The sequence below is a fragment of the Scomber scombrus genome, chromosome 5, assembly GCF_963691925.1.
Source record: "Scomber scombrus chromosome 5, fScoSco1.1, whole genome shotgun sequence".
Classification (NCBI taxonomy): Eukaryota; Metazoa; Chordata; class Actinopteri; order Scombriformes; family Scombridae; genus Scomber; species Scomber scombrus.
This window is the reverse complement of record NC_084974.1, coordinates 14,787,878-14,805,548: the sequence shown is the minus strand read 5'-3', so window position 1 is coordinate 14,805,548 and position 17,671 is coordinate 14,787,878.

The window sequence follows — 17,671 nt, the reverse complement described above, 5'->3', positions numbered from 1 at the left end:
TTCTAAGGCATATTTTGGATGCTTTAAAGGGGACGTACCATGCACTTTTCCAGGTTTATATTTATATTCTGGGGCTCTACTGTAATATCCTGCATGAGTTACAATTGAAAAAATCCTTATTTATCTTATACTGAACCTTTAGGCAGTCCCTTAGTTCAGTCTCTGTCTGAAACAGGCTGTTTTAGTTCCTGTCTCTTTAAGTCCCCACTCCCGAGGAGCCCAATCTGTTCTGAATCCTTAGCTTCTGGTGGCTCTAGACGCTACGTAAATGAACAACAGAGGTCAGATTTCACTGCTTTTTCTTGTTTTTTACTTGAAATGTAAACTTCTAAAATACATACATGTTGAGTAAAATCTGATCTGAAATATGCAACCTTAGCCATAACCTTAGCAACAAAGGATGACATAGAGGTAACATTGCAAATTAAGAGCTCAGAGCACACTGAAGCCTTCTTTAGTTTTAGAACTTTGACTTTAACAAGGATATCTGACAACATAACAGTATATAAATAACAGAAAAAGCATGATATGTCCCCTTTAAGCATTACAACATTTCGATTTAGAATCCTGTTTATTACTCCTCACCATTAACCATAAGTACAGTCTGAGTCTAAGTTTTGAGATTGATTTCCTACCTTCCAGGCAGCCATTTCCTATTCTTTTCAGTGGGCTGTGGAAAAAAATCTAACTGTAGACACTCAAAATTTTCTGGAGAAATTAAATAAGGGTGACCAATAAAAGCTGATTTTATTGTGTCAAACAGGGACTGTCTTGAAAACTGCAAATCTGGACAAAAAGTGTATGCTAAAATATATGGTGTGAAAATGTTTATGTAATTTTCTTGTTGTGGATGTCAGAGTTTCTCACCAACCCTTGAAAGCATCACTGAGTAATTATACTTCCTGTTTCCAGCTGTATTACCATGATAACATAAAACAATAAAAGCAACGTAATGTAATGGATTGCTCAACTCAAGCAAGTGTTGTCACTTCAAGTTGTTTTCATGCTACATAAACTGAAACTGAATTGCTTGGAAGTTCAGTCTATAAATATATGGTCAGCAGTAATGTCAATCGGAGTTAACGTCTCCCCATACTGACCCACCAGTCATTACAAACTCATACTATGCCACCCAACTTTGCTTAAACCAACAGAATGTTGGATGTTTTTCAAAACACTGGAGAATGATTCCATCTTATGATACGAAGCAGCCATATAGTCTTTAATTTGAAAATAACATTATATGTCAGTATTTCCAGTATATAGATTCAATGTAATGATTTTTCCAACCCAGAAAAGCTACATAAGCAGAAAAAAGGGGATAAAACTGGATGTTACTGTGCAAATGAACTGAAACATGTACAAAAAACAACTGTATGGTGTCTTTAACGTGTTCTGTAAATGTGTAAAAATTAATAAAAGCCTCTACATATTCAGTGTTCATAGTTTAGCTACAGTCTTGGGTTCACTGAACTGCCTTCTCCAAATGAGCAGCAATTCCAGCCTCCAGGTTTCCCATCCTCTGGAAAAGCCGTCTGCTGCCTGTCCCGCTGACTTCCGACGGGGGTGGAGAGAACTTTTAAAGTAATACCTCACCGCCCTCTTAACAAGCCATTCATCCATCCTGCATCCCAGTGTTCCCACCTCTGTTCTGTACCGCTCCATCCCTCCATGGACACAGAGTGCGAGGCCTCAACAGGAGAGGAGGAGGGGTGTTTGGATTTCAGGATGTCTTCAACATTCAACTAACTCTTCGCTTCTTTTTCTCTTTCAGTAAAATAGTCGCAGATAATTACTTATCAATCAACATGGTCATCAATCATTCAGTGGTGATGGGAAGGAGGCCAGTAAACTTCGTGACTGTACCTCATAGCAATTGCAGTAACAACTTTAAACACATGCACACATATTCAAGAGTGTGTTTGTGTGTGTAGTAAATACTTAAACAGTGGTAATATGGGACTTTATTAGTCTATTTATCCCTTGAAGTGTAAAATTAAAAAACGTAAAGAAATATTTAATTGGAGTTAGGTCACATGACTCCACTCAGATTTGTAACAGCTCTGCTACACAAGGTGTGGAGTCAAATGCACGACTCATAAAGAAAAACTGGGGGAGTAAGAGCAAAGTTTACCAGATCATTAAACAGAAAAAATGTTCAGCAACAGGCCACCGACTCTGAGACAAATAGACAGAAAGGCCAGATGACTTCAGTTTTCTTATTCACCTTATTCTTTGCCTGAACTAGCATGCTTCTGCTTTGCATCTTTTTGTATTTTTACTTCAATTTTAGAGTGGATGTGCGATTATTTGTCAGCAGTGTCAGATTCATCACTTTTACTTCCCAAAACAAAATGATTTTTATGTCCAAAGTTAAGCAGACCTTAACCGCAGTGTTGTTACACCATAAAATGTAATTTTTTTAAACAAGAACATCAAAATACATTAAAACATTAAGTGCAAAAGATGCTAGAGGTTGCTTAATCAGCATTGGAATATCGGAATCAGAAAAATGCATAACTGTTTTATTTTATTTTAAAAATATGTGTGTGATTTAAGCTGTGAAGCACATAACACATGGCTGGTGTCAAAAAGGACAAACAAAGGGAAGAAGGCAACATATACAGCCATTTGAGTGGATTGATTGATTTCAGCTGAGAGGGGGTTCCTTTCAGATAGGTGCGTTTGATTTCTGCTCTGCCTGGGAAGTGGTCAGTGACTCCTTGGTTGGGACTTTTGACGGTAGGAAACAGTTGAATTGTTGAAGACTGTTATAAAAATTGCATGGACTTGCTGACTGTTGGTGTTCAGGAATGTCAAACAGTAATGTTACACATCTTTATTTAACGTTCGTTAGCTCTGAAACCTAAATATCAGCTGAAATGAGGGGAACAAGTACGTTTGCTTTATTGTTTTTTATCCATTAACCGTTAGCAAGCTAGATAATGCCAGAAGCTTGGTCCTGTCAAAATGAATGCTGCCTTAAACAGAAAAATGATACTAATGTAATAATAATAATGATAATATGATTTAATAGTAATTAAAATGGTCCTCTTAGGTGATTTCAGGCCATTTTCGCATGTCATCCTCCCACTCACTGAAATATTTGATATCTAGCAGCAAAGTAAGTAAAAGTTACCACATTCAAATGGTAACTTCAAGTGGTAACAACAGTCCTGAGTCAATACCATGGTTTCCTAATTGAGTCCCCCCTCCCCCCCAATAGATACAAGTGCTTTGTGCCTGAGTGATTTGTGAGATTTGTGACAGCCGAAACCTTCAAGCCTTGCATCTTCAAGTCAAGCCTTTGTGAGACCCAACATGATAAAACTGTCAGAAAGTCTGCTTTAGTGTAAATGAATGAGGCTAGTTTCATCAGGATAGTTGATAACAATGATTACAGCTGGAAACTGAGTAACCAAACCAAACCACCGAATATAAACCAGTGCAAATGAGAAAATCACTTTATTTCGAGGAATTGAAACACTAACAAAAGAATCAGATTATTTACAGAACAGCTCTTGAGTGTTGCAGGCATTTAAAAGTTAGCCTTGCAGATCATTTGGAAAACAACAAATACTTATCAATGAATGACACTATGTTATAAAACTTTAAACAGTGAAGTGACACTGATAAACATCAACATAAGTTGTTTACATAACTTACAGAAACAATGGAGCTTAATGACTGGCTTGTCTGTAGTCTTTTTCCAAAATCTAATTTTCCTGAGAAGAGCACGTCACGGAGCGAAGTGAGTCATGAGAGAAAAGCTCTACAGCCCCCAAAAAGCAAAGATTGATGCACAAACACTTAAACATGATTGATGCTTCACCAGGACACAACCCGACTGATGAACATGAAGAGCCAGAGCCATCATGTCTTTCACAACAATTCATCTACCTTCATTGTGTGCATTGTTTTTCTTGCGAGAGGTAAAATTAACTTCTAGATGCCTCTGACATGTAACCAAAGTATGAAACTGTGCAGACTTAACTGAATTATTTATAGATCATACTGTGCACAACAAGTTTGGATTTACTCCGATTTGTTGCAGTGAATAATTTTTCAACATGAACTTCAGTTAAAATACACATAACCCAGTCAAACTGAGCTTCAAACAAGATACCAAAGTTCCTCAGAGACAGGACTGGAAATGACAGTAAGCTATAATGGTTTGGATGTTTTTAGATTTCAGACTCAAATGCAGATTTATTGACTCCCTGTTCACAGGACCCACCGTGCAAACAACATTCAATACAATAATGAAAAATCAAAGGCACCTGGTAGAAATTACTGTAAGTGTAACATAAATTACTTTGACAAAGGTAATTTGGCTTCTTTAGAAAACTGGCTAGTAGCATCACTAAAAAGTGTTCTCACATAATTTGCCTTGAATACAACTTTAATTGAATCTACTTCAGACCAGTCGACTAGTTGCCATTTCATTTTTGCTCATTGCTCAAATCTGCAAAGGTCTAAGTCTGTATGTTTGCTTAAACTTGAAAACACTTGACTCACACTTGAAATTATGCCATTGTGCAGACTGTGGTGGATTATTGCAGCCCAGGCTACGGGAAATTGTGTTTATATCCTTATAAATTGTTTTCCCATTTATATTGCGTTGGCAAATGTAATTGCTGCCTGTATTATGTTCACTGATGATGCTTTTTTCCAGAGTGAAGCATTTATACATATATATATATAAATCGCACTGAAGACGGGGTGGGTGTTGGTGTTAGTTGGATAAGGCCACAAAAGCAGTTATATATATATATATATATATATATATATATATATATATATATATATATATATATATATATATATATGCGCCTCATGCAAAAACATTTTGGTACTTGTGTTTCCTAAATCTCTCTGTTTTCTTTGTGAGATCTGCTCATATGAGTGTCCATAGTTGGTTTCAACAAACATTTTTAACTGCCTGAAATTGTCGTAAATGCTTGTTTCAACCTGATGAATGTCACCTGTTCATGAGGAGGTATGTGCTTTTTAATGTGCTTTTAATTTTACAATTAACTTTCATGAACCGAAAACAGACTACGAAATTGTGGCACACAAATATCTCTCTGAATCTGGGGTTATGCTATGGTTATGTTATTTAATCAATGTTGCAGTGGTTGCAACTTCACAAGGTACCCAGCCCTAAAGCATACGCTGCTTTATTGTCTATTTTAAATGGGAACATAATTTACAAATTGAACACCATGCTGCATTGAAGAAGACTTAAAACTAGCAATTGAGACCAGAAAACTTATTAGGAAAGTGTTTACTGAGGTAATAAAACAAGTGAGAAGTACGTTATTTTCTTATAGAGATCCATATAATCACACTTTTTGCAACCAGAGCCCTGTTGGCCAGGATAATGAATACAGGTTCAAGGCACTTCCGCATTGGCTTTACTTTTCATACGGGGAGCTTACCCCCTCGTGACTACACTGTTTATTTGCACTTAGAGTTTGTAGGGATGAGATGAACACAGTCTTGCAGTAAATATTAACAGATACTATACATCTGAGGGGGCCAGTAACCATTAAATACATACGTAAGAGACACAACAACACAGTGAGGAAAAGTGTTTATATTGCTTGTTTGATCCTTCCAGTAAATACTTAGACACACTGCTGTTTTTAGACATTGAGTCAGGCCATAGAGGGGAATGACACTGCAAAAAGAAAAAAGAAAAAGGCAAGAGGATGATTTGTGAGTGTTGTTCGCTGGGAAGGACGAATGGATGTCAAAGAGGAGAGCAGAGAAAGGCGAGGTACACAAAGACAAAATTTCATTAGATGTTCACATGAAGGAATCCACTCCACTGAAAAGGCCACACATCCTGCATGAATGTACACAGAAAGAGAAACAGACGGACACGTACTCACACACACAGCAGCAGACTATACACAGACACATTGGCACAAACAGGGTCTGACATTTTTTCATTCACCAGTGAGGAATTCCAAAGTGAGTTTTTGCAGCGATAAGATTTCATTCCTTTGTCCTGAGGTCACTGTTTTTGGACAGAGAGGTTGAGGAGTATATACAGTATGTGTTTCTGTGTGTGTGTGATTGTGCGTTTCTCATGGCATCACTCTCTCTGGCCTCCTCTCTTGCCCACTGAGTCACACAAACCCATCCTCCCTTTCCACCATTTCACCAATAAGACTATAGAAACATGTGTCGAACTGCTAAAGGTGAAGTTTTGGATAAACCTATTCTCACTTTAAGAATAAAAACAATTTATCAAGTGTCCATTGACTTTAATTCTTTCCTGCTACTTTTCTCCAGTATCTTTTTATTTTTGTTTCCATTTCAGACAGCTTTCTCTAATTATTTCATCCACTTTTCATATTTATATCCATGTATTTTAGAGATTACTATTAATGATGTGTTCATTGCAACATAAGATTGTAGATAAGATAAACTCTACTTTTTGAAAAACTAAAAGAAGAGGTAACATGTAAGAAAATGTAAAAATGTCTTTGCTCTTTGACAGTGGGGCAGATAAATCCTTGCATTTTATTTGCTATTTCTGCTTCAAAGATACGTGTGATTAGTTGCAAACACTTTAGAGCTATAAATATACTTACATCTCATGATTGATGTAGTTAAAGTATACTATGTTCAACATACTGACAATATCCTTTATGTGTTAAGGATGCATAATTATTATCATTAATAATAATTACAAATGAGTGCACTTAACTGTGCTATTGACCCCATTAATATATTGACTATTAGTATACTTATTGAAGTATACTTGAATACTACAGCAGTAAAAATGTAATAAAAAGTGTGACGAGACCTAAATGCATCAAGCGTACTTCTTAAAATGAAATGAAAATCCACTGTCATTGTGCTTATATTTAGACAGGTCATAGAATGCTTTAAAATAATGTACTAATTGTACACTATTATGCATTACTGGAGGAATGCCACACTTTAAAGAAGAGAGTAAAACAGTGAATCTGATTTTTCTAGCGCTTGAATTAGCACCTAAAAAGATAATGTGCTTCAAATGTACTTATTTTTACCTGGACTTAAAGGTTACTCCCTGGCTTTACAGTAAGTAGGAACAAGTGGCTCAATAAATGAATTATTAATGCTTATACACTTGAAGTCTCTTCATTATTCGCTGGTCGGCTCTTCAGAGCATTTCTTCATTCTCAGTTTAATACATATGTGCCATCGTTTCTTCTTTAAAGTACATCTCTTTGACTGAAATGTGGTTCTGTATGTGCAACAGTTGCAGGTTGTGCCCAAAGTTTCTTTTCTTTTCTTTGAATTTATGTGACTAAGCTATCAATACCCAATGTGGGTGTCAACAAAACCTGCTCTAAATGAGAAAAAAAGCAAACAAAAAACCGGATGCCAGATCATGAGATTAAATAATCAGACACAGATAATAGCTGATGCATCAAAACAGCATAAAACCCACAATTATGATAGCAAATACAAAATAAAATATGCACCAATGCAAATAAAATGAGGAATGGAAGAAAAAAAAATGAAACTGGGAGTCTCATGGTCACACCCCCTCTCAATTTCAGTGATATCATGTTTGCAGATGAAGACAAGGTCGTTGAAGTGGCATCGATGGATCCCCTTTGTGTGTGTGTGTGTGTATCTGTGTCTGTATCTGTGTGTAACAGAGACAGAGAGAGAGAGAGCGAGAGAGAGAGAGAGGGGGAGAGAGAGCATCCAATAAGCCAGTATGCATTCATTATCTTGCTCAAGGACATTTAAACAGGGGAGGACTCGTCTTTCATTCAAGCTCCCACCAACACGTTCCAGAACTACTACTGCTGCTGCACAAATTCATTCAGTAATTCAGCACTCACACACATGCACGCACGCACACACTGTTATACTCTCTCCTGTCTCTCTGTGGATCCAAAATATGAGAACTCAGCTGGAACATGCAGGAGGCATTCCAGTTAACAAAGTTCTTATTTTAAAATATTTTTTAGGTTATAATATTTTTAAAAATGGTTACCACACCCATATATAATACATAGCAATACTCTGTGATGAGGTGTAATTAATCCTCCAACCTACCCAGAATGAAAACTGAATCATAAGAACATACATCTCGAAGAACAGAACAATAATGAATAATACGTCAAATCAAATATATAACAAAAAAGAGTCAAAACATCACATAAAAAAACATAAAAATGAATATATTGCCCAAAAATATTCAAAATCTCCAACACGTACGCACTCATACCTCATCTGTTTTTAACTCTGTCTGGTCTTATATCAGTGCTTTTGGCTTTGTGTGTTGAGCAGCTGTTTAAAGAGCTCCTGTACCATCTGATACACTATTAGTAAAGTCAGTGTATATTTTAGAAACCAGGTGCTAGCAAACCCAGATGCCAGACTTGGTCTGTGCTGGCACACCTTCCGCTGTGAGGTTTCATACAGTGTAACACATGCAGACCTGATTAGCAATGTAGGGGGAAAAAGGACAAGGATAAAAAATGTATTTTTCTCTTTGGATGAAGGAAATAGGAAATGATCACTTGCTGATTGTCAAGGTTGAATAAGAATATCACAGTGATTGTCCAAGATTGTCACGATCAGCCTTTATAACAGCAGATGTTTTGACTTGTTGTATTACAAAAAGCACAGGTGTTACTAATAACACTAACGATGGCAGAAGCAGCTAAATGGAATTCAGCCATCATTGTTTTAATCATTTACACCTGTGCTTCTCCGACTGTGACATGTCAAAATGAGTTCATTGAAAAAACACATTTGTTCTGAGTCTCAGTGATGTTGAAGAAGGATTTTAGAGATGAAGATGTTCTATAATTATCAACTGGATGGGGAAGTGAATTACACAACTATCCTGAACATCATTAAAATAATGTAGTAACATATAGGTGGATTGGATGAGTTTGGTGTTTGCTGAGACAACACTGCAGCTTATTGCTGCCTGCATTACTTTAAAAACTTTTACTTTTTTTAAGACTTATTTTGGGCTTTATTCAGTCAGTAGCTGGCAGAGAGGCCGACAGGAAACAGGGACAGAGAGAAGGGAATGACCTGCACCATAAGTCCCCGGCCAGATTTGAACCAGGGACGCTGCGATTATGTGGCATGCGCGCTAACCACTCGACCACCAGAGCATTCCATGAAGACAAATTTATAATGACTTTTTGTCCAAGCTGCAAAATGTTTATACAGCACCTATGTGCAAAAAGTACTTAGACGAAACTGCTCATTCAAAGGAGACATATCACTTTTTTTGTGATTTTCAGTGATACTGTTATGATGATTATGGATGTCTGTGTTAAATATGATCAAAGTTCCAAAACTTAAATGAAAAAATGCAGAAATGCTCTCTGAAAGTCAAAATCTAAGGCTGCAGCCTGCTCTGGATGCTTTGTGTTTGCAAAGTTACTCCCTCTTTCTTTTTAAACTGATGTCAGATTGTTTGTGCATGCCCATAAACTACTGCTAAGGTTGTTTTGTGGGTTGATCATGTCCACAAGCAAATTTCAGATTGGATTTGAAATCAAACATGTACAATTGTATCTGAGAAGTTTACATTTTGAGTAAAGAATGGCAATAAGGAGCAAAATCCTACTACCAACATTTATTTATGTAGTCTCCTGAGTTGGCAAAGTCTACTGAGACACAGCGTCAGGAAGCTGGCCAGCTAAAATGGCCTGTTTCAGACAGAGGCTGAACTGAGGGGCTGCATAAAGAGCCACTAAGAGATGAATAAGAGTTTTTTTTAAAAACTGTAAATCATGTAAAGATATTCCAGTAGAACCACAGAATATAAATGTGCATGATACGTCCTCTCTAAGGTTAGGAAAAGATCGCGGTTTTGGTTAAATATGGAAAAAAGGTAACAGTGACCAGAGGCATGAGACAGGATGTGTGTATTTCATTAACATTTAACTGAAACCATGACCTTTCCCTAACTTTAACCATTGATCCTGACCACTTGTGGTACAGTAACATAGCACTTTCTTACAAAAAATGTTTCCCCCTAAAACATATTTAAAATAAAAGTAAGTCATTTCTACAAGATAGGGTTGGCTGAGTAGACACTGTTTATAAAATGTGATTTTAACAGACGAGCAGACACAAGGAGAGGATGTTTGTTAATGTGTCTTACGGTCTGTTTTCCACTTTCTGTCCATTTCTGCAAATATGTGCTTGTGTGTTCCTTGTCTAAGAAAGTAGATACAGAGTACAGCACATGTGTGTGTCTACGTGTTTGCATGCCGACATACAATTACAGTACATATATTACAGGTTTGTGTGTGTGTGTGTGTGTGTGTGTGTGTGTGTGTGTGTGTGTGTGTGTGTGTGTGTGTGTGTGTGTGTGTGTGTGTGTGTGTGTGTGTGTGTGTGTGTGTGTGTGTGTGTGTGTGTGTGTGTGTGTGTGTGTGTGTGTGTGTGTGTGTGTGTGTGTGTGTGTGTGTGGTCAGTAATAACAGGAAGCTGGACCTCCATGTTGACACAAACCTACTCCAATGATTGGCTATTTGAAGTAAATAAACAAACATGCGAGTGACCCACACAACCCACAAGCAGCAGAGGCTAAAAATAAGAACGCTGAAAGTTCTACGTCTTCAAACCCAAACAGGAACACCTGCAGCACATGCATCCCTCTGCCTGGCCTGTTGTCATGAGAAACCAATTGCGCGGCATGCAAACAGTTTATAGTAGGATATGGATGGGTGGGAGAGATTTTGCAAATGCCAGAGTGCTTGAGTAAAGATAGTGGAGAGTCAAATTATAAAGACAGCAAAGTCTAAGAAGGCAAGGGATGTGGAGAATCAGAGATAAAGAAGAGGAAAAAGGAAATGTGTGGTGACCAAAAATGAGACATTTAAAAACAGAGAGAGAGAGAGAGAGAGAGAGAGAGAGAGAGAGAGAGAGAGAGAGAGAGAGAGAGAGAGAGAGAGAGAGAGAGAGAGAGAGAGAGAGAGAGAGAGAGAGAGAGAGAGAGAGAGAGAGAGAGAGAGAGAGAGAGAGAGAGAAGAGAGAGAGAGAGAGAGAGAGAGAGAGAGAGAGAGAGAGAGAGAGAGAGAGAGAGAGAGAGAGAGAGAGAGAGAGAGAGAGATGCAGTCTGGGATGTGGTTTGAGTAGGAGTTGGTACTGGTTCAGAGTCAGCAGGTGGCTGTGCAGCACAAAAGAATGCATGTGGAGGCTATATGAACAACAACCCTCCCTAACGTGTAAATAAATAGCCCTGTGGTAAACGATGGCACACCCTCTTGCCAAAATGGGGAAATGAAAGGAATTATAAAAGATAGCCTTACAGGGGACATACAACATACTTTTTGTGATTTTCTGTTATTTTATACTGTTATAATGTTGGCTGGCCATGTTAAACATGGCCAAAGGTGCAAAACTTGTGGTGAATATATATAAAAATGTCACCTTCAAGTGAAAAGCCCAGCCTTCAGTCTGCTCTGAATGTTTCCTTTGCAAAGTTACCTCTACTTCCATATCAAACTGACGTCAGACTATTTGACGATACCCACCAACAGCAGTCTGTTCTGTAGGCTTTTTAAAAAAAATGTATTTTACCAAGTTTGTCACTAAGGTTTTTCCATGTCCACTCACATATTTCAAATCATATTCAGGCTAAAATATTTTAGGGATGTATTTGAGAAGTTGACATTTTGAGTAAAGAACAATAAAAAGAAGTAACATCCTACTACTGGCAGAAGTTGGCCAAGACACAGCTTCCAACAGCTAACCAGACAGAATAGAGTGGGCTAATTGGGAGACAAGAGCTAAAATGGCCTGTTACAAACAGAGGTCAGTATTAGATAAATATTGAGTTTTTTGAACTGTAAATTATGCAAAGACATTCCATAGAGCCCCAGATTAAAAAAACATAGACAAGGAAATGTGGATAATGTCCTCTTTAAATGGAGAGGATATGGTTCAAGAAAACCATCAGAAATGTGGAAAAATAGTCAGATAGACTCCTGCACAAGTTGCCACATCTCAGCAGATGTTGTAAGATGCAGCTTTTTTCTTTATTTCATCAATTTATACTGTTATATCCAATCTGCACATACTTTTTTACATAAGGTTCCTCATCATAGTCTGTCTAACTGAGCGTAAGTCTCTGACATCAATTGAGCACCTTACATTACATCTTATATCATGACATATCATTATAATGTAAAGATCATTTTGTTAAAATGCCACATAATTATAATGATATTTCATCATAGTTTAATATCCAAACAGCATAAATAGAGAATATACTGAACAAGTGTTGAAGTTCAGCACTACAGGGAGAAAACCAAACACATCCTTAAAATGATTAAATACGATTACTATGGTAACAGTGAATTAATGGGCCTGGAATGAAATCCATATATAAAAGTTAAACAAGAATTTACAGTTCATAATCTCCATACCCATCTTAACCACACGATGGAAATGAAAGAAGTCAGACCCTTCGTCTAACCTGCATGGTCTGAAACCAATACACACAGGCTTCTGAGAGGATATTTAGGTACCTCCCTAACTCTCATTTATCAAAAATATTGTTTACAATTGATTTAATAACAACCTTAAAAGGCTTGTGAACCACCTGACAGTTTATAGAACAGTGTGTATCCACTATGAGTGCCAATCTGACACCTTCAGAAAGATTTGAAAGGTATGCACTCCATAGTAGATACACTCTGTTCTGTAAATCTGGTCAGTCACAGATTTTTCCCATCTGTCACCATGAGTTTTCTAGGCTGATTGTTTAGCAGATGATGCATTCCACATGTATTCCACAACACAGATGATTTTGTATCTATAGCATGACCCTAAGGGAAGCTGGGAGCTTTAATTTGGGATGTCTTGTCCAACGCTGTTAGTGGGCTCTTCTGGGAGGTTAACATGCCCCTCAAACAGCTGCAACACCTGCTCATATTTCTTTCTGAGACAGTGTGATAAAACACAAGTCTCCTTTCATACATAAAATGAAAACGCAGGCTCACAACTCACGAGATGGCAGGACAGACCAGCTGCATCTGGTGTGTGTGTGTGACTACATTATTTAACATACATTTAGTCTTTCAAATGCACATATGCACACAGTGTTTGTTCTCCGGTGTAGAAGTGCATGCCTGTCTGCCTTTGTGTATTTCCCATGAAGAGCATACTGTACATTTGTGCGAGTGTTATTTATGCATCTCCTCGCTGCGTCGGAGTGTGTCAGCTCCAGATGTGTTGGGGTCAGAGTAGGGTTGCCCTCCCCGGTCCAGATGTGTCCAGGTGTGGCCTGCATTGTCACGCCATGCAGCCCAGACTCTCCTTAGACCCTGTAACAGGTCGTCGGTTCAGACACATTTTTAAATTTGCTGTCCGTCTGACATGACAACAGAATGTGAAAGACACCCCTAACCTCTAATGTATGCACAGTAGACATAGGCTGAGCATGCATGAGAAGAAAAAAAATGTTTGGTGTGAAAGTGCATGAATCTCAGTGTCTCCAGTCTGCCTTGTGCTAGTTTTTGCTTAAATGAATGAGCATCCCTGGCTTGAATAAAGTAATCAAGTGATTCATCTCTCTGTTACTATCTTTGGCAGGATGTGGCTGTCTATCCAGTCTGGACAGCTGTGTCCGTTGATATCTTCAGCAAGGAGAACACGCGCAAGCTTAAGGACAGAGATCTGGCAGTTTTACAACAGGAAAAGGGCACTCAAGTCTTACGTTCTCAGGAGCAAGGAACAAAGTGAGTGAAAGAATAAGACAGAAGCAGATAAAGTGGGTGCTATGGGTTGATCTAATGTAAATAAAGATTTTGGTGGATGTGAGAGAGATGGAGGGACAAGGAGAGTTTGGTGTTTATCCATTATAAGGACTTGGCTTTGGGGGGCATTAAAGTGTGTAGATGGGGAGAGAAAAGAAGGAAGATGTGCTGTACTTGTTATCTACACTCACTGTTTACTCAGATTCCTACTCAGAGATAACATCAGCAAATAAGCTACGGCCAAGTCGACGTGCTGTGACCTTTTGCCTCTGCGAACACACGCACACACACATGCTCATGGAGTCACACGCAGAGATATACTGTATATATACACACACGATCCTGCTTTCTACATTCTTCCCAGTTATAAACAGTGAGCATTAATGAGGCCAAAGAAAAACAAGAGCTTGGTTCTCAGTAGGTTTGGGAAAACACAAAGTTTACATTTTGTTCTATGAAAGATTCAATGATAAAGAGTCATCCTCATATACAGTATAGTGTGTAGTGTCAGTGTTTAAATTAAAGGGCCAGTTAAATCAAATTAAAAAACATACATGTTTTTTCATCAGAGTATCTCTAGAGGGTTCTAGCCATACAGATATTTCTGGTTTTATTTTCCATTGCCTGCGACCTACTAAAGATTTATTTTTTCTTTAGTTTTTAACTTGCTGTTTTCCTTTATTTTATTTTGCGTTATTTGTACGTAATATTATTTAGGTAAATTATATTGATGTTTATTTTTGTTATTTTGGTTTATTGGTATTTTTGCATTGGTATTGTGTATTATCTCTTATAGGTGAGGTTTTAAGATAAGCCCAGTTGGGTTTTCTACCTCAACCGCACGTTTTATTTTTATTTTATATTTCTTTGACTTTTATTTTTGTGCAAATAAACCAATAAACCAATAAACCTATGAAAACTACTGACAAATGGTTCTGTGGATTATAAGGAATAATCTTTTGATTTCCGAAAGCGATGTTGCTGTTGGATTTCTATGGAGGGCAATGTTGGTTTGTCTGTCTATCTGTCTGTCGGTCCGACTCTTTGATCTATGCTGAAAGTCTGACTAAACTATTGGATGGATTACCATGAAATTTTGTGTAGATATGTTCATTCAACATTATGAATGTTGGTGTTTTCCCTGACATTTCCTTTGGTGCTACTAGCTGGTTGACATTTTTGGCTTTTAGTGAAATGGCTTTTAATGAGGTCAAAATTAGTCCAATAATTGTTTTTTTGCGTCAGTGTACATGCAAAGCAAAAACTCATGACTTTCTCTTCAGCTGCAATGTGTGTGTATTGCTGATTAACAAATGTTAGCATGCTAACAGGTTAAACTAAGATGGTGAACATAATAACCTTACACCTGATAAACACCAGCATTTTAACAGTCATTGTGAACAGCTAGCATGACGGTAGCATTTAGCTCAAAACACCACTGTGCATATAGCCTTCAGCCTTTCAGAGGACCTACTGTAGCATGGCTCTAGACACGTAGTTTTGTTAAATTTCTTTCCAAGCCCATTAAATCACAAGGTATCACTTTAATGATGGATTATTTACATGCAATAATGTGCAGCACCAGTGCAGAGGGTAGAAGGCTTTTATGCAGCAGAGTGGAAAGTCAGAGTGTGGAGGTCATGTAGCACCTCCAACACACTGTAACAGCAATTACAAAACAGACATCCCAGGACTGTACAGGCATGTACTGACATCTTCCTCAGTCTCCTATTAGGTTTGCTACAGCTGTTATTGTGGCCCATTTACCATTACCTATTAAAATATGGACTCCAATAACCTAATAGCTTCACCTAACTTCCACCTGGGCAGGGACCTTATCAGCCAGAAAAACTGGAAACACCTACAGGTATGGGAGTGCGTAGGACCTCTTTGGAGCCACAATGGTAGAATTCAAACATTAGAGCATATAACGATACAATTAGCAAAAATAATATGAAATGGTGGAGTATGAGAGACATTTCAAGTTTCAAGTTTCGATATTACAAGCTCCCACTTTTTCCCTCTCACATCACGTCCCTCATTCACATTCCACCTCTCTCTATTTCTTTATTCCTCTCTTTGTGCGACAGAGTGATGTGACAGTAGAGAGCAGACAATGTCGGGTTACCCTGGTAATTTGGGAAGGAGGACGGAAGCATCCTGGGCGGGCAGCGTCCTTCCTCCCGTACGATGCAAGTACCACTGATGATTCACCAGCCTGCACGATGAAGGTTGATGACCCCAATTTGAGTAAGGCAAGAGGAGGAGGAGTGGGAGAAGAAGGCGGATGAAGAAGGGGGATAATAAGGAGGAGGGGACGGCGATGCCTACGTCAGCGGCACTTCCTAATAGGCAGATGTCCTTGTCCCTGACACAAGTAAATCATGTCTCAGGGGAAAGAATAAAATAAAGAGAAGAGAGGAAGGGTTGAAACAAGTGAGGCAGAGATAGAGAAGCGAGGTGCTGGGTTGGATGTGAGTGTGTGTCTAAGTGAAATTATAAGCAATTAGTTCAGCTTCTGGTTCTGCTGTAGAAATACTGCTTTGATGAAGTGAAAAAATAAGGAGGAAAGCCAAAGAAGGTGAAATGACTCAGTTGAAGTGTTTTAAGCTGTGTACGGGTGAGTAGGCTGAGTAGTGTTGGGGAAATGGGTGATCTGTAGAAATGAGTGGAAAAGTGAAAATAAAATGAGACAGACATCTTCTCTCCAATCTTTGTGGGAGGCAGCTAAAGTTTGTTGCAGTTGCTCTGTCCTACAGACTCAGTTAATGGCCACAGGAAGATAAACGTTCACAAGTATGTGATCGTCCTCCTGATTAAATAGCTCTGTAGCGAACAAACCATCCCCTCTGCCAGGGCTGCTTCCCCTCAAAAAAACACCCATCATCATCATATAACCACATAACTCCCTCACAAACACCATAAGCACATACCTTAAAAAGCAATGTAGTCATTTATGGTCACGGAAACTTTTCTAAAGGAATTTCTGCTCACTGGAGTGCTACCATGTGTTTTCCCCACATAAGATTCTGATAATAATAATATGATCCTTTTTGAGAGTGGGCACACACAGCAGAGGTCAGAATTGGGTCTGTGCCTGCAGCCAGTTCCAACGGGAAACCACTTCTCAAATACCACATGACTACTTCCTATTTTTGTCTAATTAAAGGATTGTTGCACTGAAATGGAAACTGCTTCAGTGGCAGGCACTGGCTGACCAGTCGTTCTTCAGTTTCTGTGCAACCTGTGATCCTAATCATGTTTGAGAGGTGAGGAAGTGATGTTGAAAACTACTGACTGGCCATTCACGATGTGAATTTGCCTCCTGGACACAAAGTAAGATGAAATTGTGACAGTCCACCTGTGGAAACCTGACTGTTACATCAGCAAACATTAATAGGATACAGAAAAATATCAAAAAATATAATCTAATATCAATAGAATAACAAATTAGAATAGGCAGATAAGATACATTTAGAGTCCAAACTATAAAGACAAAAGTATAGACAACATACTGTATATAGTAAATGCAGATTCAATGATTAATAAATGCATGCCAGCCAGAGATTAGAGTACACACATGTATGCTACATTATCATATATTAAATGCAAAATAGGTAGATCAACATCAACATAGAACAACATCAAACTTGCATTATAAAGTAATTGGAAGTGTTTCCTCTGTTTAAGGCATTGTAGTAACAAGACAAAGAGGGATATTTACTAAGCCTGTTACAAATTTCCCCAACAGGCTTTTGCATCATTGTTATTTTTTAATTTAGTGTGGTATTTACTAAGACTACAAATGTAAATTAGCTCAGCTGCAGATCATCCCACTTCCATAAAATGCTGCAAAGTAAGAGCTGATGCTGGGTCATTTCAATGTGCGTTGTGCATGTCTGTAAAGGAATGGAGCG